This window comes from Globicephala melas, chromosome 4 (assembly GCF_963455315.2).
Source record: "Globicephala melas chromosome 4, mGloMel1.2, whole genome shotgun sequence".
Lineage (NCBI taxonomy): Eukaryota > Metazoa > Chordata > Mammalia > Artiodactyla > Delphinidae > Globicephala > Globicephala melas.
Window position 1 is genome coordinate 103,084,714 of NC_083317.1, and position 23,547 is coordinate 103,108,260.

A 23,547-nucleotide genomic window follows, 5' to 3' on the forward strand; every position below is an offset into this window, starting at 1 on the left:
GTCTCAGAGACCTCTGGGACAACATTAAACGCACCAACATTCGAATTATAGGGGTTCCAGAAGAAGAAGAGAAAAAGAAAGGGACTGAGAAAATATTTGAAGAGATTATAGTTGAAAACTTCCCTAATATGGGAAAGGAAATAGTTAATCAAGTCCAGGAAGCACAGAGAGTCCCACACAGGATAAATACAAGGAGAAATACGCCAAGACACATATTAATCAAACTGTCAAAAATTAAATACAAAGAAAGCATATTAAAAGCAGCAAGGGAAAAACAACATATAACACATAAGGGAATCCCCATAAGGTTAACAGCTGATCTCTCAGCAGAAAGCCTACAAGCCAGAAGGGAGTGGCAGGACATACTGAGAGTGATGAAGGAGAAAAACCTGCAGCCAAGACTACTCTACCCAGCAAGGATCTCATTCAGGTTTGATGGAGAAATTAAAACCTTTACAGACAAGCAAAAGCTGAGAGAGTTCAGCACCACCAAACCAGCTTTACAACAAATGCTAAAGGAACTTCTCTAGACAAGAAACACAAGAGAAGGAAAAGACCTACAATAACGAACCCAAAACAATTTAGAAAATGGGAATAGGAACATACATATCGATAATTACCTTAAATGTAAATGGACTAAATGCTCCCACCAAAAGACACTGATTGGCTGAATGGATACACAAACAAGACCCTTATATATGCTGTCTACAAGAGACCCACTTCAGACCTAGAGACACATACAGACTGAAAGTAAGGGGATGGAAAAAGATATTTCAAGCAAATGGAAACCAAAAGAAAGCTGGAGTAGCAATTCTCATATCAGACAAAATAGACTTTAAAATAAGGACTATTAAAAGAGACAAAGAAGGACACTACATAATGATCAAGGGATCGATCCAAGAAGAAGATATAACAATTGTAAATATTTATGCACCCAACATAGCAGCACCTCAATACGTAAGGCAAATACTACCAGCCATAAAAGGGGAAATCGACAGTAACACATTCATAGTAGGGGACTTAAACACCCCACTTTCACCCATGGACAGATCATCCAAAATGAAAATAAATAAGGAAACACAAGCTTTAAATGATACATTAAACAACATGGACTTAAATGATATTTATAGGACACTCCATCCAAAAACAACAGAATACACATTTTTCTCAAGTGCTCATGGAACATTATCCAGGATAGATCATATCTTGGGTCACAAATCAAGCCTTGGTAAATTTAAGAAAATTGAAATTGTTTCAAGTATCTTTTCTGACCACAATGCCGTGAGACTAGATATCAATTACAGGAAAAGATCTGTAAAAAATACAAACACATGGAGGCTAAACAATACACTACTTAATAATGAAGTGATCACTGAAATAATCAAAGAGGAAATAAAACAAATACCTAGAAACAAATGACAATGGAGACACAACGACCCAAAACCTACGGGATGCAACAAAAGCAGTTCTAAGGGGGAAGTTTATAGCAATACAAGCCCACCTTAAGAAGCAGGAAACATCTCGAATAAACAACCTACCCCTGCACCTCAAGCAATTAGAGAAAGAAGAACAAAAAAACCCCAAAGCTAGCAGAAGGAAAGAAATCATAAAAATCAGATCAGAAATAAATGAAAAAGAAATGAAGGAAACAATAGCAAAGATCAATAAAACTAAAAGCTAGTTATTTGAGAAGATAAACAAAATAGATAAACCACTAGCCAGACTCATCAAGAAAAAAATGGAGAAGACTCAAATCAATAGAATTAGAAATGAAAAAGGAAAAGTAACAACTGACACTGCAGAAATACAAAAGATCATGAGAGATTACTACAAGCAACTCTATGCCAATAAAATGGACAATCTGGATGAAATGGACAAATTCTTAGAAATGCACAACCTGCCAAGACTGAATCAGGAAGAAATAGAAAATATGAACAGACCAATCACAAGCACTGAAATTGAAACTGTGATTAAAAATCTTCCAACAAACAAAAGCCCAGGAACAGATGGCTTCACAGGTGAATTCTATCAAACATTTAGAGAAGAGCTAATACCTATCCTTCTAAAACTCTTCCAAAATATAGCAGAGGGAGGAACACTCCCAAACTCATTCTCCAAGGCCACCATCACCTTGATACCAAAACCAGACAAGGATGTCACAAAGAAAGAAAACTACAGGCCAATATCACTGATGAACATAGATGCAAAAATCCTCAACAAAATACTAGCAAACAGAATCCAACAGCACATTAAAAGGATAATACACCACGATCAAGTGGGGTTTATTCCAGGAATGCAAGGATTCTTCAATATATGCAAATCTATCAATGTGATAAACCATATTAACAAATTGAAGACTAAAAACCATATGATCATCTCAATAGATGCAGAGAAAGCTTTTGACAAAATTCAACACCCATTTATGATAAAAACTCTGCAGAAAGTAGGCATAGAGGGAACTTTCCTCAACATAATAAAGGCCATATATGACAAGCCCACAGCAAACATCAGTCTCAATGGTGAAAAACTGAAAGCATTTCCACTAAGATCAGGAACAAGACAAGGTTGCCCACTCTCACCACTCTTATTCAACACAGTTTTGGAAGTTTTAGCCACAGCAATCAGAGAAGAAAAGGAAATGAAAGGAATCCAAATCGGAAAAGGAGAAGTAAAGCTGTCACTGTTTGCAGATGACATGATCCTATACAAAGAGAATCCTAATGATGCTATCAGAAAACTACTAGAGCTAATCAATGAATTTGGCAGGATACAAAATTAATGCACAGAAATCTATGGCATTCCTATATACTAATGATGAAAAAATCTGAAAGTGAAATCAAGAAAACACTCCCATTTACCATTGCAACAAAAAGAATAAAATATCTAGGAATAAACCTACCTAAGGAGACAAAAGACCTGTATGCAGAAAATTATAAGACACTGATGAAAGAAATTAAAGATGATACAAATAGATGGAGAGATATACCATGTTCTTGGATTGGAAGAATCAACATTGTGAAAATGACTCTACTACCCAAAGCAATCTATAGATTCAATGCAATCCCTATCAAACTACCACTGGCATTTTTCACAGAACTAGAACAAAAAATTTCGCAGTTTGTATGGAAACACAAAAGACCCCGAATAGCCAAAGCAATCTTGAGAACGAAAAAAGCAACTGAAGGAATCAGGCTCCCTGACTTCAGACTATACTACAAAGCTACAGTAATCAAGACAGTATGGTACTGGCACAAAAACAGAAAGATAGATCAATGGAACAGGATAGAAAGCCCAGAGATAAACCCACGCACATATGGACATCTTATCTTTGATAAAGGTGGCAGGAATGTACAGTGGAGAAAGGACAGCCTCTTCAATAAGTGGTGCTGGGAAAACTGGACAGGTACATGTAAAAGTATGAGATTAGATCACTCCCTAACACCATACACAAAAATAAGCTCAAAATGGATTAAAGACCTAAATGCAAGGCCAGAAACTATCAAACTCTTAGAGGAAAACATAGGCAGAACACTCTATGACATAAATCACAGCAAGATCCTTTCTGACCCACCTTCTAGAGTAATGGAAATAAAAACAAAAATAAACAAATGGGACCTAATGAAACTTCAAAGCTTTTGCACAGCAAAGGAAACCATAAACAAGACCAAAAGACAACCCTCAGAATGGGAGAAAATATTTGCAAATGAAGAAACCGACAAAGGATTAATCTCCAAAATTTATAAGCAGCTCATGCAGCTCAATAACAAAAAAACAAACAACCCAATCCAAAAATGGGCAGAAGACCTAAATAGACATTTCTCCAAAGAAGATATACAGACTGCCAACAAACACATGAAAGAATGCTCAACATCATTAATCATTAGAGAAATGCAAATCAAAACTACAATGAGATATCATCTCACACCAGTCAGAATGGCCATCATCAAAAAATCTAGAAACAATAAATGCTGGAGAGGGTGTGGAGAAAAGGGAACACTCTTGCACTGCTGGTGGGAATGTGAATTGGTTCAGCCACTATGGAGAACAGTATGGAGGTTCCTTAAAAAATTACAAATAGAACTACCATATGACCCAGCAATCCCACTACTGGGCATATACCCTGAGAAAACCAAAATTCAAAAAGAGTCATGTACCAAAATGTTCATTGCAGCTCTATTTACAATAGCCCGGAGATGGAAACAACCTAAGTGCCCATCATCGGATGAATGGATAAAAGAGATGTGGCACATATATACAATGGAATATTACTCAGCCATAAAAAGAAATGAAATTGAGCTATTTGTAATGAGGTGGATAGACCTAGAGTCTGTCATACAGAGTGAAGTAAGTCAGAAAGAAAAAGACAAATACCGTATGCTAACACATATATATGGAATTTAAGAAAAAAAAATGTCATGAAGAACCTAGAGGTAAGGCAGAAATAAAGACGCAGACCTACTAGAGAACGGACTTGAGGTTATGAGGAGGGGGAAGGGTGATCTGTGACAGGGCGAGAGAGAGTCATGGACATATACACACTAACAAATGTAGTAAGGTAGATAGCTAGTGGGAAGCAGCCGCATGGCACAGGGATATTGGCTCGGTGCTTTACGACAGCCTGGAGGGGTGGGATAGGGAGGGTGGGAGAGAGGGATACGCAAGAGGGCAGAGATTGGGAACATATGTATATGTATAACTGATTCACTTTGTTATAAAGCAGAAACTAACACATCATTGTAAAGCAATTATACCCCAATAAAGATGTTAAAAAAAAAAAAAAGAAACTGACCAGACTGAAGGGTTGGGTCCTACTGTGTTCAACCCAGTGCACTGCTGGCATTCTAATCCGTTATGTCTGAAGATTTGGCCATAGAGGTCAAAGTTCAGGCAAGTCTTTTTTTAATGGAGATCTAACCAAGAAATAGTAGTAGGAGCCTAGGAAGCAGAGCACCCTAATTCAGGTGGGCAGAAGGGCTGTGCCTCCAGGTAATCAGTCCCTATAACAAGATGAAGCTAGTAGCTCTTGAGTACCAGAACAATATTCAACTCTGTGGGAGAGAGTGATGTCAACGGCAGGGTAGAATGTCAGGGATCCAACCAAATAGGTCAGTTAAGGGCTTGGCTGTGGTATCAACCAGTAACCTTGGTTCAGGGTGAGAAACCGAAGGCAAAAGCCCAGTCGTAAAGACTAAAATCATCATGGCAGGAAGCTGGAGTTCAAAGGGACACTCGAGTGTCTAGTGTCTAGATTCTAAACCACAAAATCGGCATGACTGATGCCAAATCTAAAGTAGTGATATGTCATATGATATCACTTATATGTGGAATCTAAAAAAATGGTAAAAATGAACCTATTTACAAAACAAATAGTCATAGATGTAGAAAACAAACCTATGGTTACCAAGCGGGAAGGTGGGGAGAGGGATAAACTGGGAGATTGGGATTGACATATACACAGTACTATATATAAAACAGACAACTAATAAGGACCTACTATATAGCACAGGGAACTCTACTCAATACTCTATAATGACCTATGTGGGAAAAGAATATAAAAAAGAGTGGATATACGTATATGTATAACTGATTCACTTTGCTGTACAGCAGAAACTAACACGACACTGTAAATCAACTATACTCTAATAAAAATTAATTAAAAAAAAAAATCTTCCAACAAACAAAGGCCCAGGACCAGACGGCTTCACAGGCAAATTCCATCAAACGTTTAGAGAAGAGCTAACACCTATCCTTCTCAAACTCTTCCAAAATATAGCAGAGGGAGAAACACTCCCAAACTCATTCTACAAGGCCACCATCACCCTGATACCAAAACCAGACAAAGATGTCATAAAGGAAGAAAACTACAGGCCAATATTACTGATGAATATAGATGCAAAAATCCTCAACAAAATACTAGCAAACAGAATCTAACAGCACATTTAAAGGATCATACGCCATGATCAAGTGGGGTTTATTCCAGGAATGCAAGGATTCTTCAATATACACAAATGAATCAATGTGATAAACCATATTAACAAATTGAAGGAGAAAAAATATATGACATATCATCTCAATAGATGCAGAAAAAGCTTTCGACAAAATTCAACACCAATTTATAGTAAAAACCCTCTGGAAAGTAGGCATAGAGGGAACTTACCTCAACATAATAAATGCCATATTTGACAAACCCACAGCCAACCTCGTTCTCAATGGTGAAAAACTGAAACCGTTTCCACTAAGATCAGGTACAAGACAAGGATGCCCATTCTCACCACTATTATTCAACTTAGTTTTGGAAGTTTTAGCCACAGCAATCAGAGAATGAAAAGACATAAAAGGAATCCAAATCGGAAAACACGAAGTAAAGCTGTCACTGTTTGCAGATTACATGATAGAGAGAATCCTAAAGATGCTACCAGAAAACTACTAGGGCTAATCAATGAGTTTGGTAAAGTAGCAGGATACAAAATTAATGCACAGAAATCTCTTGCATGCCTATACACTAATAATGAAACATCTGAAAGACAAATTAAGGAAACACTCTCATTTAGCATTGCAACAAAAAGAATAAATACCTAGGAATAAACCTACTGAAGGAGACAAAAGACCTGTATGCAGAAAACTGTAAGACACTGATGAAAGAAATTAAAGATGATACAAATAAATGGAGAGATATACCATGTTCTTGGATTGGAAGAATCAACATTGTGAAAATGATCATACTACCCAAAGCAATCTATAGATTCAATGCAATCCCTAACAAACTACCAATGGCATTTTTCACAGAACTAGAACAAAAAAATTTCACAATTTGTATGGAACCACAAAGACCCCAAATAGCCAAAGCAATCTTGAGAATGAAAAACAGAGCTGGAGGAATCAGGCTCCCAGACTTCAGACTATATTACAAAGATACAGTAATCAAGGTAGTATGGTACTGGCACAAAAACAGAAAGATAGATCAATGGAACAGGATAGAAAGCCCAGAGATAAACCCACGCACATATGGTCACCTTGTATTTGATAAAGGAGGCAAGAATATACAATGGAGAAAAGACACCTTCTTCAATAAGTGGTGCTGGGAAAACTGGACAGCTACATGTAAAATAATGAAATTAGAACACTTCCTAACACCATACACAAAAATAAACTCAAAATGGATTAAAGACCTAAATGTAAGGCCAGAAACTATAAAACTCTTAGAGGAAAATATAGGCAGAACACTCTATGACATAAATCACAGCAAGATCCTTTTTGACACCCCTCCTAGGGAAAGGAAATAAAAACAAAAATAAACAAATGGGACCTAATGAAACTTCAAAGCTTTTGCACAGCAAAGGAAACCATAAACAAGACAAAAAGACAACCCTCAGAATGGGAGAAAATATTTGCAAATGAAGCAACTGACAAAGGATTAATCTCCGAAATTTACAAGCAGCTCTTGCAGCTCAATATCAGAAAAACAAATAACTCAATCCAAAAAATGGGCAGAAGACCTAAATAGACATTTCTCCAAAGAAGATATACAGATTGCCAACATACACATGAAAGAATGCTCAACATCATTAATCATTAGAGAAATGCAGATCAAAACTACAATGAGGAAAAAAAAAAAAAACTACAATGAGGGGCTTCCCTGGTGACGCAGTGGTTGAGAGTCTGCCTGCCGATGCAGGGGACGCAGGTTCGTGCCCCGGTCCGGGGGAATCCCACATGCCGCGAAGCGGCTGGGCCCGTGAGCCATGGCCGCTGAGCCTGCGCGTCCGGAGCCTGTGCTCCGCAACGGGAGAGCTCACAACAGTGAGAGGCCCGCGTCCCGCAAAAAAAGAAAAAAAAAAAACTACAATGAGGTATCATCTCACACCAGTCAGAATGGCCATAATTAAAAAATCTACAAACAACAAATGCTGGAGTGGGTATGGAGAAAAGGGAACCCTCTTGCACTGTTGGTGGGAATGTAAATTGATACAGCCACTATGGAGAACAGTATGGAGGTTCCTTAAAAAACTAAAAATATAACTACCATACGACCCAGCAATCCCACTACTGGGCATATACCATGAGAAAACCATAATTCAAAAGGAGTCATATACCACAATGTTCATTGCAGCTCTGTTTATAATTTCCAGGACATGGAAGCAACCTAAGTGTCCATTGACAGATGAATGGATAAAGAAGATGTGGCACATATATATAATGCAATAATACTCAGTCATAAAAAGGAATGAAATTGAGTTATTTGTAGTGAGATGTAGAGTCTGTCATACAGAGTGAAGTCAAAGAGAAAAACAAATACCGTATGCCAACACATATATATGGAATCAAAAAAAAAAAAAAAGGTTCTGAAGAACCTAGGGGCAGTACAGGAATAAAGACACAGATGTAGAGAATGGACTTGAGGACACGGGGAGGGGGAAGGGTAAGCTGGGATGAAGTGAGAGAGTAGCATGGACTTATATATACTACCAAATGTAAAATAGATAGCTAGTGGGAAGCAGCCTCATAGCACAGGGAGATCAGCCCGGTGCTTTGTGACCAGCTAGAGGGGTGGGATAAGGAGGGTGGGAGGGAGACACAAGAGGAAGGAGATATGGGGATATATGTATATGTATAGCTGATTCACTTTGTTATAAAGCAGAAAGTAACACACCATTGTAAAGCAATTATACTCCAATTAAGATGTTAAAAAAAATCACATCAAAAAGAATAAAATACCTGGGAATAAACTTAAAAAAAAAAAAGGATAGAACCTTTTCGATATGTTGAAAGAAACAAACCTTATATATTTTTACCCACTTTTGCCAGGTTTTGAAGCTTCACTGTATCTCATCAAGAGTCCTTATACTTCTGATTGGAAGTAAGGACTCCAATTTTCTACCATGAAATAGACCGTTATTCTCTAGGTATTGATACATTGCATCGTCAAAGTTGACTAACCAAAGTATCAGTAGCCTGGTTGTTCCTAGGGATTAAATTATCCCAACAGTAATTCTGGAGCTTGTAAAGGCCTTGAGAGAAAACTTCAGTGTTTGGGTTCTCTTTGATTCATTCCTGAATTATGATGTTGAGAATCATGAACATAATAGTATTGAGAAGATTTAATGGTGGGGTTAGGGCAGAGTGGACCAATTTTTAATTTCAATTATTTTCTTGGAGATTATAAGGAAAGAGGAGGCAGAAGGAGTTCCAAAATAAAATTACAGTTGCCTTTACTGTAATGACAAAGCCTATTTCTGTAGCAGTGATGACATCTTCCATTGACAATATTCACACTTCTAATCATTTCCATATGAAATTCAGAATTCAAATTGCTCCTTTTTATTATTGTATTTTTATTTCTAACAGAGGTAGCACTCAACCCAGATGTCTGAGTGTGGGACAGAGGGAGACTGCTAAATATAGGCGAGAGCTCCCTATGCCCTACCTTCCCAGCCTCTGCCTGCACAGCCACCCCCACACACATGGCAGGTTAATTCCCTGGATGGCACGGTCTTGATCACTAGGGAAGCACTGACTGAGGAGAGCCTCATGTCACTCAACATGGATTCCCACTCAGTGATGACACTGGACTGGAGAAAGTGATGAGGGGGGAAGAGGAGAGAGAAAGAATGGGGGAGAGTAGCGAAGAGGGAAAAAGGAAAAGGAAGCAGCGTCATCCTTTTGTTTTCTAAGTTTATACGGGAAGGTCTCACTTCCAAGTAAATTGCAATGCTTCTCCTCTGCCCTTATCCCTCACAGAACTTCCCTGATCTCATATTTTTTCCTAACATGAGCCATATCTAAGTGCTTTACATCTTGTTCATATTAATATTTCAGTTTCTTTTGTTAAAATAATTCACTTCTGCCCAAGGTTAAAGCAAACCTGAATAACCAGGCGGCCGATTTCTCCATCCTCCAGTGGGTCTTATGTCTTCCCTCATCTTACAGCCTGGCTTATAAGGTTCCCTCTGTCTTACCTCATCTCGACCCCACTCCCTCACTATTTCTAGAAGTTCGGTCACTTCATTAGAAAATTAGTGAGTGGAGTGAAGTCTCTCCAGTGATTTTTCCAATTAAAAAGTCTATAGTCTATGAAATTCTAGTCACTTCCAGCATTTCAGCTTCCTGAAGTTTTGGTTATTGACGGGAGCCTGACCTTTCTCTGAAATTCTATGGCCTTTATTACCCCAGCACTAACCATCATTGTTGTGAAAGGTAATATAATATAGTCTATAAATAAAAACAAAAGAGCAAACAAATATACAAAATCCCAAAGAGCAATCAATCAGTCTTTTACCTGAGATTGAGGTGAGAAAATCTATTCATTCAGTGGTTGGTGGGCTTATGGGAGAGACCTCCCTGTGGGGTTCGGCTTACATTTCAGTAGCTGCCCCTACTCCATACCCCCTCCGCCCAATCCTCCATTAGCCCCTCAGTCCTTTCAACCTCCTCATGGCCCTCACCCTGTCAACTCTTACATGCAGCCCCAGGAAGGGTTTACTGTCATTCTCTGCAACCTCAATTTTCGCCACTGGATGGGAGGAACATGAGAGATCAGGGCTGAGGAAGTACAGCTCTAAGTAGAATCAAAAAAGAGGGAAGGTTGCTTCTATGTCCTAGCTATTGTAAATAGTGCTGCAATGCACACTGTGGTACATGACTCTTTTTGAATTATGGTTTTCTCAGGGTATATGCCCAGTAGTGGGATTGCTGGGTCATATGGTAGTTCTGTTTTTAGTTTTTTAAGGAACCTCCAAATACCATATGCTACCACATATATGTGGAATCAAAAAAAATAAAAAAAGGTTCTGATGAACCTAAGGGCAGGACAGGAATAAAGACACAGCCATAGAGAATGGACTTGAGGACATGGGGAGGGGGAAGGGTAAGCTGGGACGAAGTGAGAGAGTGGCATGGACATATATACACTACCAAATGTAAAATAGCTAGCTAGTGGGGAGCAGCTACATAGCACAGGGAGATCAGCTCAGTGCTTTGTGACCACCTAAAAGGGTGAGATAGGGAGGGTGGGAGGGAGACTCAAGAGGGAGGAGATATGGAGATATATGTATGCATATGGCTGATTCACTTTGTTATATGGCAGAAACTAACACAACACTGTAAAGCAATTATACTCCAATCAAGATGTTAAAAAAAAAAGGGAAGGGGTTCATGTCCTGGTGTAGCCAACAGGCCAAGTGTCCAAAAAAATCAGCTGTCGAATATGCCCTTCTGGTAGTTTTATCTCTTGCACCTTATTATGCAAAGGCAATACCATCCTCCCAGTCCTGAGTTACGTTTTCGTGAACCAGAGAAAGTACCTGGCTCCAAAGAAGGAGAGGGAAGAAGAAAAGTCCATTGCCCATATATGCATATTCTGTGCCTCTCCTGTGTCAATTTCCAAAAAGTTATGCAGGTGTTGCTTCTGGAGAGCACATACTGTTTTTTTTTGCCCCAGGTATTCTTGTAAAAGCTCATTAAGTGAACGGATTGATGAATACATTAAGTCCTTTTTGCAATTCGAGGTTAGAAGGCATAGGGTCATATTCCAGACATGATTTGTCCTTAGAAATTGTATCGAATGATTCACCTATGAGGAGAGTTTTAAAACTCTGAACAAGTAGGTGAAGGTTTTGAGAACTTGCTGACCCTCCCCTGTATTCGCCTACCTGTTTCGCCTTCTCTCTGCTCCTGCATTTATTCTCACAGCAATCCCTACACCAGCGTTGTTAAAAAGGAGGAGGATCCAAAAAAGGCTGATGTATTTGCTCCTCAAGGACCACACCATTGGTTTACCTCTGTGCCTATACATTAGAATCATCTGGGAGCTTTAGAAACCTCAATGCCTGGCCCCACCCAGAAAATTAACTCACAATCCCTGGAGGGGGCCCCAGCATGGGAGGTTTAAAAGCTCCCCAGGTGATTCTAATATTCAGCCAAGATTGAGAACCATTTTACTAGGGTTTCAGCAATGCTAATTAAATCACTCAGATCCAGCTTAGAGCTAGACCCTCCACTTTCACCCACTTGCCAGGTTCCCTGAACATGTCTGTGATATGGTCAAGACTCCACTGTTTGTCTAGATCCAGTCTTAATCTTAAAACACACCACTTCCCTACAGTTCTTCAGTAAAAGGACTTAACACTCCCATAAGAGCTGGAAGTGCTAAATCATTAAGAATATCACATTCCCTGTTGGATATTGTTCCATGTAATGATGTCTTCAATCATTTCATCATGCATCATTTAAAAGCAGCAAAATATCACAATTTATGCTTATAGGCACGAAGCTCTAAGTACACTCAGTCTGCTGTTGATTAGCCTGGAGTTCTTCATTTGCAACCTGACTACAAGATCATGCCACAATAATTTGGTTAAGCCAGATAGATAGTGCCATCAGCACTGCTGCAGAGCAAGCAAGGCTTATGAATTTCACTACAGTGTTGTAGGGCATCTCGTGGATGAATGATTGTACCTTGCTTCCTTTTGTTTTTAATTATTTGCAGCCATATGTCTTTAACGTAATAAATATACAATGTGATATTGTTAAAATCAAAACCAAAGAGACCAGCCTGGAAAAGTCCCTGAGCAGACAAAATCAGTTTAATCATACAAGCAAAGCTTAATTTAGCTCATTTTGCAAGACTAACTTGACCTGGGTCATTTCTTGCTTATGTCTCTGAAAATCATAAGCAAAACTTAAACTGTTTCTCCAAACTGATATGCAGTGGCCACTAACCAATTCCCTATCATTTAAGAAAATTGTAATATTATAACCAATCATGGTGAAGAATAAACAGTCACTGCCTTCCCAGTATATAATTTGTTTTTTAACAGTACACCTGGAGCCTCATTCCATGTTTTGGTTTGAGTGCTTCTGGTTCATAAACTGTCTTTGCGGTATGTGCACAATAAACTTTTACTGATTACTACTTCAATGATTCATTGGTTTTACTTCTGTTATTTATGAACTTTGGACAATACATATACACACATACATACACACACACATGTATATTTTATATATATATATATATTTAACCATCTAAAGCTACATCAATGTAATTGGTGGCAGGGGCCATTCTAATCAGAAACTAAGCTAACCAAGTGATATGTTAGGAAAATAAATACCACCATACATGATGGCAAGACAAATACCAACCAAAGAGGGGAAAAACCCAAGTTCCAGTTCTTGATCTGGCTGGCTGTGTGGGCTTGGGCAAGTCACTTTACTTCTCTAGGCTCCAGGTCCCTCTGCTGTGAAACGAGGGACTCACCTGGGAATGGCGTATGTGTTCTTGTCTTTTCAGTCGCACTGGCAGGACCTTTCTGGAGGGCCATGGTGAGAAGCATTCTGAGGCTTCATCTGCTCACTGGAAAAAATACCATTATCAACATATCAGTGTCTGTCATGAGCTCAGGAGAAGGGAAGTGGAGTTTAAGTTCCATTGGGCCAAAAACCAGAGAATTACTTTCCCAAACCAAAGCAGTGAATGGAGACCAGTAGAAATAAAATGAAAACAACTATTTACATCACCTTAGAGGCTAACCTTTACAGCCCTAAAAAAGTGTGTCCCCGCATACTGGTAAAAAGCTGTCTTTACCTAGCACACTTATCCTTCAGCTCCCTTTCAAATTCTACCTCTTCTACTGGACCAACCACATGCCATAATAATAATTGGTAATACTTAGGTAGCATTTACTACGCTTCAGGCACTGTTGTAAGCATCTTGCACAAGTAATTCATTTAATCATCACAGCAACCGTGTTAGGTAGATACTATTATTATTCCTATTCTACAGATGGGGAAAGCCGAGGCACAGATTAAGTGACTTGCTCAATATTACACAGTCAGTGAGACAGCTTAAATTTGAACCGAGGCAGTCTGCTCTAGAGAAATGTGTTTACCATTGGATGAAATATCCAATGGTAAACACATTTCTGAATATCCAAATCAACCATCCCCTACACCATACTTTGTTTTTTGCATTCTATCATTTTCTGATTGTGTGATTACAGAAGATTGATTAGTGTGGTAAGTACTTTGAGATTCAGACATAACTTTATAGAGGGTGACCATACATCCTGGTTTGCTGACTTAGTGTCTTTGGATGAGGGTGGGGAAATTCAGAATAGGCTTCCTACATGAAGTGATGCCTGAGTTACTGAGTTATTAAAGAATAAATACCAATTAACCACGTTAAAATCGGCAGTTAGGGTCCATTTGTTCTCTAATACAAACATTCTCCCTTGCCAATTGGTTATATTGCTTGGACCCCAGGATACATCCTTTTATAAACGGAGTTGACTATCCCTCCCCCAAACTCAAAGAAAACATTAAATTACCTGCAAGAATAAAGTTCAGTCCTGGGGGTCGTGATGGCGGCTCCAGAGCTGGAAGTGCAGTCCCTGGCAGAGGACAGGGAGAAGAAGAAACCTCTGGCCACTGCTGAGGCGAGCAGCAGAAATGCCAACATACCCTGGCAGAACTGGAGGGTGTGCTCAGACACCTGGAGGGTCTCTTTGCCTGGTCACTAGAACCCCAAGTGCTGATGCTCCTTGGGGGCAATGCCCTAAGTCCCAAGTTGTTCTGTTACTGACCCGGGTCCTTGGACTCTTTAATCAATAGAAATTGATGAGGAATTCAGGCAACATTTTACTGGGACTTGCGCTGCTGCACAAGGGAGAGAAAACAAGTAACAGGTGCCCTCGCTTGCTCTCCGAGGAGGGCAGGCTGGTCCCTTAAATGGGATGAGGGTGGGGGTATATCAGTGGGTTGGGCCGGAGGGGTGGCTTAGGGGGTCTGCCCGCCCCCTTGGTGGTGCTATGTGCAGGGACCATGCATAATACCCTGTTTTTGCTCTCAGCACCTCAGAAATGGTAGTTGGTGCATGCGTGCAGTGATTTTCAGTCCCTTATAGGTGCTTTGCATTCTGTTGCTCGAGGAGACGTTTGTCCGGGTGCAAGGGCAAGCACTCCAGTAAAGGGTCCCAGGTCCCAGCCTATCTCAGTTCTACGACCTTGACTTGTCCTGCTTGGCCACCAACAGCATGGACCCGAGCCTGAGCACAGCAGCTTATTTGAGCCATCTCTTCTGAGCCATTTTCATGGCTGGCACCTTCAGTGAGCTGCAGCCTCCTCCACTCATGGGCACCATACTAATGGCACAGGGCCACCGTGACCGTGGAGAAGATTGGTCTCGACCCAAGCTCAATTACAGAGTGTCCAGCCCGGGCCACAAACTCACTGTGACCATGTTCTGTGGTTAATTCTCGATCCCAACCATGGCTTGGGAGGATTTCATTTGGTTCTAGGCGGTAGTGACACTGAAAGTCTTCCATGAGTAAAGAGGAATGCTTCTTAATCGTGAACACAATGGCTAAATTATCTTTCCCCTGGTGGCACCAAGTGATCCATCTCTCGCTTAGAGGTAGGTACTTCTCGGTGAGAAGAAAGTTCTGTCCTTCTGGCTGCCTGCCTCCCTTCCTCAGACTTCCTGGTGGGCTGATGCTATGGCTGGGACTGTGACACCATCACTGAACAACATCTTTTTGAATCAAAGGCTGATTTTCCCAGACAGTGCTGAGTCAGGCGTTTCTGTTTAGGGTTGGAAAGCAAACATGGGCTCATAGACAGACACTCTTATGGAGGTGGCCCTTTTCTGCTTCTTGCTGTGGCCTTTCAGAATTTTTACCAGGGACATAATGTGGGTGTGACTCACGAACTTAAATATAAAATGAATGGATTCTGGACTTCCCTGGTGGCGCGGTGGTTAAGAACCCACCTGCCAATGCAGGGGACACGGGATTGAGCCCTGGTTCGGGAAGATCCCACATGCCGTGGAGCAACTAAACCCGTGCACCACAACTACTGAGCCTGCACCCTAGAGCCCTCGAGCCACGACTACTGAGCCCTCGCACCACAACTATTTAAGCCCACACTCCTAGAGCCTGTGCTCCACAACAAGAGAAGCCACAGCAATGAGAAGCCCGCGTACCACAACAAAGAGTAACCCCAGCTTACCGCAACTAGAGAAAGTCCGTGTGCAGCAACGAAGACCCAACGCAGCCAAAATTAAATAAACTTATTTTTAAAAATAAAAATTAAAAATACATAAAATAAATAAAATGAATGGACTCATATTAAATTTTCCTCAAACTCAAGAAAAAAGTTCAGTCCTATCGTAATTATGGTAAATTGCTTTACATATGAAAACCTTTAAAAGGTCACTTCCAGGTCATATTCTTGTGTTGTTTGAAAGGGAGGGAAAGATTTAATAAAACTCTTGATGAGGAAAGAAGAAAATACTTCAGGGCACAAGAGAGTGTGGGAAATCATTTCTTCTTACGGTCAAGAGCTTCAGACTCTCCAGTCAATCAAACATAATGAGCTGGTAACTCCATAAGGATGTGAGGGAAAAGATGCTACATTTTGGTGAGTTCCAGACATATAAAAATTGGTTCCACTTTTACACTCTGAGACCTAGTTTAGGGAGGATTGGGCTAACAGGAAAGCATGCTGCTAAGGGAGAGGATAAAAAGGGACCAGGTTTGAGCCTTACTTTTGTTTCTGGTTTGGTGATCATGAATTTATTTAACAGTCTTATTTTTCAAATTTATTACAGTAATAATTTTCAACCTGCTCACGATGATAACTTGTTCCACAGACACACAAAGATACAAGGCTTGTAAGACACATTTACCTGTAAGACCTGAAAGCACTAAGAAGCTCAGAGAAGAATGCAGGGAGGATGCATTTCACTTCTTCAAAGCCACACCAGGATGACTCTGGGTTAATCACCATAATAGGACACTAAACAAAGCTCAAAAGTCGATCTGCTTTCAAGATGATCATATATCCTGGAAACTTGAAGTTGCCTGCCTCCCAGATGACGGGCAAGGGGAAACAATGATGAAACCTATCAGGAGATGGGAGCACAACTCTTCCAGAGACAGAAACCAACTTACAAACAAGAAACCAGTCAGAGGTGATTTCAATTTACCGGGCAGGAGTTAAAAACTGAGATCAGCATCTGGGCAAAAAGGAAAATAATCAGGAACTACGAGAACAGAAATAGGGAGTCAAGACTAAATGAGAAACTCCAGAGGCTGGAGTAGGAATGCTGCCCAGAAACTCCATGGTTCCCACCTCTGGGTGGGCTGTCTGGAGGTTCTAAATTCCAGGATGGTTGGGGAGAAGAGGACATTTGGTCAACCTGAACCAGCTTGCCAGGTTCAGATTTAAACACGAGCTCTACCACTTTCGGAGAACAATCTTGGAACCATTCTTGACTTTGAAAAGGCACCTTTGATGAGTCAAAAGATTCATGAGGGCAGCAGAACAGGTCTCCACTTGAAGTCATCTAACATCAATGCCCACAATCATAGTGGCCCTAAAAGTCACAGCAAACCCAATGTGCCCATTTGCACACTTCTCTGCAAGTTAGAACATTTTTCATAAAGATGTCATGACCTTTCCTCTATTAACTTGTTGAGCAAAACTTTTGGTCACAGGACAAAGGTGAACTGGAGCACCGCCCTATTTGAATGATCACTATCCCATAATAGTATACTTTCTTCCTGTTGCAATTTTTCATAATGTGTGACATGATTTATCTAATGTCAATTCTCCCTTTAGACAATAAGCACCAAGAGGGCAGGAACTGTGACTATTTTTGTCCACTATTGTATCCTCATCACCTGAAATACTATCTGGCACCAAGGAGCCCTCAATAAATATTTGCTGAAGAGATAATACCCACTCAAAACATTGTGAGGACTAAAAGAGAAAATATATGTGAAGTACCCACCCCAGTGTCTGGCAAATGACTCAACATTTTTTGAGTAGAGTGAATGAGTGGAGAAGATTTTACTGCACTCGCTCTTGGTGCCCCTCTGGTTACCTTCCTATTTTACAGCTTTCTTTCTCTTTTTTTTTTTTTATAAATTTATTTATTTATTTTTGGCTGTGTTGGGTCTTCGTTTCTGTGCGAGGGCTTTCTCCAGTTGTGGCGAGTGGAGGCCACTTTTCATCATGGTGCGCGGGCCTCTCACTGTCACGGCCTCTCCCGTTGCGGAGCACAGGCTCCAGACGCGCAGGCTCAGTAGTTGTGGCTCACGGGCCTAGTTGTTCCGCGGCATGTGGGATCTTCCCGGACCAGGGCTCGAACCTGTGTCCCCTGCATTGGCAGACAGATTCTTAACCACTGTGCCACCAGGGAAGTCCTACAGCTTTCTTTTATTACATACTTTTCAAATGAGTGCTCAATGCTTTTATTTCCTCTCTAGTTACTCTCCAACTTCTGCCCTTTCCACTTCACTGAAATAATCCCCTCAAAGCTGTTTCAAATCCAAACAATTGGCAAACTCTCTCCTCCTTGAAACTCTCTCAGTGTCTGTGGCACCACTACAAATTCTCCTGCAACTTTTCCAGTACTTTCTCTGTTTCTATCACTGACTCTCAACTTTCTCCTGTTCTCTCAGTAAAAGTATCAGCAGAACTCACACCTTGATTGTCTGCCTTTTTTTCTTTCATTAAAATGGGACTTAGCAGGCTTCCCTAGTGGCGGAGTGGTTAAGAATCCGCCTGCCAATGCAGAGGACACGGGTTCAAGCCCTAGTCCAGGAAGATCCCACATGCCGCGGAGCAACTAAGCCCATGTGCCACAACTACTGAGCCTGTGCTCTAGAGCCCACAAGCTACAACTACTGAGCCCACGTGCCACAACTACTGAAGTCCACACACCTAGAGCCCGTGCTCTGCAACAAGAGAAGCCACCGCAATGAGAAGCCGGTGCACCACAATGAAGAGTAGCCCCCGCTCACTGCAACTAGAGAAAGCCTGTGCACAGCAACAAAGACCCAACTCAGCCAAGAATAGATTAATTAATTAATTTAAAAAAATTGGACTTAGCCAATCTAAGATACCACTTACTACTTCTTGCTAATGACTTAAAAATTTTCAGGTCTTTCATATTTTGCCTGACCTATAATCCCATACTCCCAAAACCTTGGGGAAATTGTCCCTCCTTTGTGCTCCTAGAACCTTTTCATCCTCCCTACAACCATAGCCTGTATGTTTGTCTCTACCAGACTCCCTTAGGATAAGCCCCATTATAGGTTTTTTTTATCCTCAGTACCTAGCATTAAATTCCAGCACAAAACAAGTGATCGTTTGTTGAATGAATGACTTTATAAAACTATTATTAAAACATTTTCATTTGAACCTCTTGCAATTTCTCAAACTTTACACCAGAATGATATCCTTTTTCCCTAAATTTCTTTGCCTCCTGAATTTCCTGCTGTCAGTGGTACTGGCATCCACCTATCTGAGCCTAAAATCTTCAAGTTCTCTGTCACTCCTTTCCATTTCCCTCATATTCATCAAATCTTAATGTTTCCCATGGTATTCTAAGTCATATCCATTCTTCATCCCCACTATCAACATGCAAACCTAGCATGGTCTCAGGTCCCATCTGGATTATTACAACAGCCTCCTTATTCCCAAACATGCAAAGGCTCTCTATTAGCTGCAGCAGGCTTGTACTCTAATATCCTTGACTTGGTTTTCAGGAATCTCCATAATCCAGTCTCCCCTCTTCCCCTACCACTGACTATTGATACAACCTCAGGTCAACATCCACTGCCACAACATCTAGGCAGCCTGTTCCTGCCATTGACCACTCCAGTGATGACTTGTTCTCTATCTGAAATCCTTTCCTTCTCCACCATCTATGGACTTCTGCCCACAATTCAAGACTCAGATCAAATAATTTCTTATTTAACAGCTTTATTGAGATTATCTTTGACATATAAAAATTGTATTTATTTAAGAGGTACAACTTGATGTATTGACACAAATAATTTTTTATGCAGGAAACTTACATTGACCATTCCAGTTCCTAACCCCTTTCCTCCAACAGTGCTTAAATTCTACACCAGGACCTCATTCAGGACTTCATTAAGGGTTTTGCCCTGATTTCTCTGTGTTCATCTTCTTTCTTCAAAGACATTGTGAGCTTATTGAGGACTGTGGCTATGTTCTGAGTTCTCAGCAAGTGGTAAGTAGACACTTGCTGATTAATTAACTTTATCAGATTTAGATACAACTGTGACTCATTTAAAAGATGAGATACAGTCCGTAAAAGCAGACTACTGCAGATAACTGGGGGAATCAAAACTCATTTCATCTCCCTGTAAAGTTGGAAATGAGTTCTCAACAGGAAAAACTTGTGTGGTCAGAATTTTATAAAATAACATTTAATATACAACACAATTTTCAAGTCACACTTGTTAAGGAATAGCAAGATATTCTGGTGGAGAATAGGAAAGGGAAGACAAAATGAAATCAATAAAATTCCTCATGGGACTTCCCTGGTGGTCCAGTGGTTAAGAATCTGCCTTCCAATGCAGGGGACGCAGATTTGATCCCTGGTCGGGGAACTTAGATCCCACATGCCGCAGGGCAACTAAGCCCACAACTACTGAGCCCGCGTGCTCTGGAGTCCACGCGCCACAACTAGAGAGAAACCCGCATGCTGCAACGAAGATTCCACATGCCACAACTAAGACCCGACGCAGCCAAATAAATAAACGTATATTCTTAAAAGTTAAAAAAAATGAATTCCTCAGGCAAACTACAGTATATAAGTGTTCTCAAAGAACTTTATCCTGTCAACTTTGACTGACCCTCTAAAGATGGTCCTAAAAATTTCAAACTTTTCTTCCCTTCTCAAGAGGAGAGAATCTCTGTCCTGAATATTTTTTTCTTTACCTTTTTTTTTTAGTTTTATTTATTTATTTATTTTTACCTTTCAAATCTTTTTTAAATTTAATTTAATTTATTTTTTTATACAGCAGGTTCTTATTAGTTATCTATTTTATACATATTAGTGTATATATGTCAATCCCAATCTCCCAGTTCATCCCACCCTCCCCACCCCATTTCCGCTTTCCCTCCTTGGTGTCCACACATTTGTTCTCTACATCTGTGTCTCTATTTCTGCCTTGAAAACCAGTTCATCTGTACGATTCTTCTAGATTCCACATATATGTGCTAATATATGATATTTGTTTTTCTCTTTCTGACTTACTTCACTCTCTATGACACTCTCTTGGTCCAACCATATGTGCAGAAATGACCCAATTTCGTTCCTTTTTACAGCTGAGTAATATTCCATTGCATATATGTACCACATCTTCTTTATCCATTCGTCTGTCGATGGGCATTTTGGTTGCTTCCATAACCTGGCTATTGTAAATAGGGCTGCAATGAACATTGGGGTGCATGTGTCTTTTTGAATTTTGGTTTTCTCAGGGTATATGTCCAGTAGTGGGATTGCTGGGTCATATGGTAATTCTATTTTTAGTCTTTTAAGGAACCTCCATACTGTTCTCCATAGTGGCTGTATCAATTTACATTCCCACCAACAGTGCAAGAGGGTTCCCTTTTCTCCATACCCTCTCCAGCATTCATTGTTTGCAGATTTTCTGATGATGCTCATTCTAACCAGTGTGAGGTAATACCTCATTGTAGTTTTGATTTGCATTTCTCCAGTAATTAGTGATGTTGAGCAGCTTTTCATGTGCTTCTTGGCCACCTGTATGTCTTCTTTGGAGAAATGTCTAATTAGGTCTTCTACCCATTTTTGATTGGGTTGTTTGTTTTTTTAATATTGAGCTACATGAGCTGTTTGTATATTTTGGAGATTAATCCTTGGTCCGTTGACTCATTTGCAAATATTTTCTCCCATTCTGAGGGTTGTCTTTTCGTATTGTTTCCTTTGCTGTGCAAAAGCTTTTAAGTTTCATTAGGTACCATTTGTTTATTTTTGTTTTTATTTCCATTACTCTAGGAAGTGGGTCAAAAAAGATCTTGCTGTGATTTATGTCGAGAGCGTTCTTCCTATGTTTTCCTCTAAGAGTTTTATAGTGTCTGGCTTTACATTTAGGTCTTTGATTCATTTGGAGTTTATTTTTGTGCATGGTGTTAGGGAGTGTTCTAATTTCATTCTTTTACATGTAGCTGTCCAGTTTTCTCAGCACCACTTATTGAAGAGACTGTCCTTTCTCCATTGTATATCTTTGCCTCCTTCATCATAGATTAGTTGACCATAGGTTCATGGGTTTATCTCTGGGCTTTCTATCCTGTTCCATTGATCTATATTTCTGGTTTTGTGCCAGTACCATATTGTCTTGATTACTGTAGCTTTGTAGTATAGTTTGAAGTCAGGGAGTCTGATTCCACCAGCTCCATTTTTCTCCCTCAAGATTGCTTTGGCTATTTGGGGTCTTCTGTGTCTCCATAAAAATTTTAAGATATTTTTGTTCTAGTTCTGTAAAAATTGCCATTGGTAATGTAATACGGATTGTGATGAATCTGAAGATTGCTTTGGGCAGCATAGTCAATTTCACAATATTCATTCTTCCAATCCACGAACATGGTATATCTCTCCATCTGTTTGTATCAACTGTGATTTCTTTCATCAGTGTCTTATAGTTTTCTGAGTACAGGTCTTTTACCTCCTTAGGTAGGTTTATTCCTAGGTATTTTATTCTTTTTGTTGCAATGGTGAATGGGATTGTTTCCTTAATTTCTCTTTCTGACCTTTTGTTGTTAGTGTATAGTAATGCAAGAGATTTGTGCATTAATTTTGCATTAATGTGCAAAATTTTGTATCCTGCATTTTGTATCCTGTGCATTAATTTTGTATCCTGCAACTTTACAAAATTCATTAATTAGCTCTAGTAGTTTTCTGGTGGCATCTTTAGGATTCTCTATGTATAGTATCATGTCATCTGCAAACAGTGACAGTTTTACTTCTTCTTTTCCAATTTGTATTCCTTTTATTTCTTTTTCTTCTCTGATTGCCATGGCTAGGACTTCGTAATCTATGTCGAATAACAGCAACAAGAGTGGACATCCTTGTCTTGATCCTGATCTTAGATAGAGGAAATGCTTTCAGTTTTTCACCATTGAGAATGATGTTTGCTGTGGCTTTGTTATATATGGCCTTTATTATGTTGAGGTAGGTTCCCTCTATGCCCACTTTCTGGAGAGTTTTTATCATAAATGGCTGTTGAATTTTGTCAAAAGCTGTTCCTGCATCTACTGAGACGGTCATATGGTTTTTATTCTTCAATTTGTTAATATGGTTTATCACATTGATTGATTTGCGTATATTGAAGAATCCTTGCATCCCTGGGATAAATCCACTTGATCATGGTGTATGATCCTTTTAATGTGTTGTTGGATTCTGTTTGCTAGTATTTTGTTGAGGATTTTTGCATCTATATTCATCAGTGATACTGGTCTGTAATTTTCTTTTTATGTAGTATCTTTGTCTGGTTTTGGCATCAGGGTGATGGTGGCCTTCTAGAATGAGTTTGGGAGTGTTCCTTCCTCTGCAATTTTTTGGAAGAGTTTGAGAAGGATGGGTGTTAGCTCCTCTCTAAATGTTTCATAGAATTCACTTGTGAAGCCATCTGGCCCTGGACTTTGGTTTGTTGGAAGATTTTTAATCACAGTTTCAATTTCATTACTTGTGATTGGTCTGTTCATATTTTCTGTT

General features: G+C 39.9%; 1 pseudogene; it reads left to right on the forward strand.

The window, feature by feature from the left end:
* The first annotated feature begins 14,357 nt into the window (after nucleotides 1-14,357).
* LOC132597179 (MAD2L1-binding protein pseudogene) lies at nucleotides 14,358-15,325 on the forward strand (annotated as a pseudogene).
* Nucleotides 15,326-23,547: the final 8,222 nt, after the last annotated feature.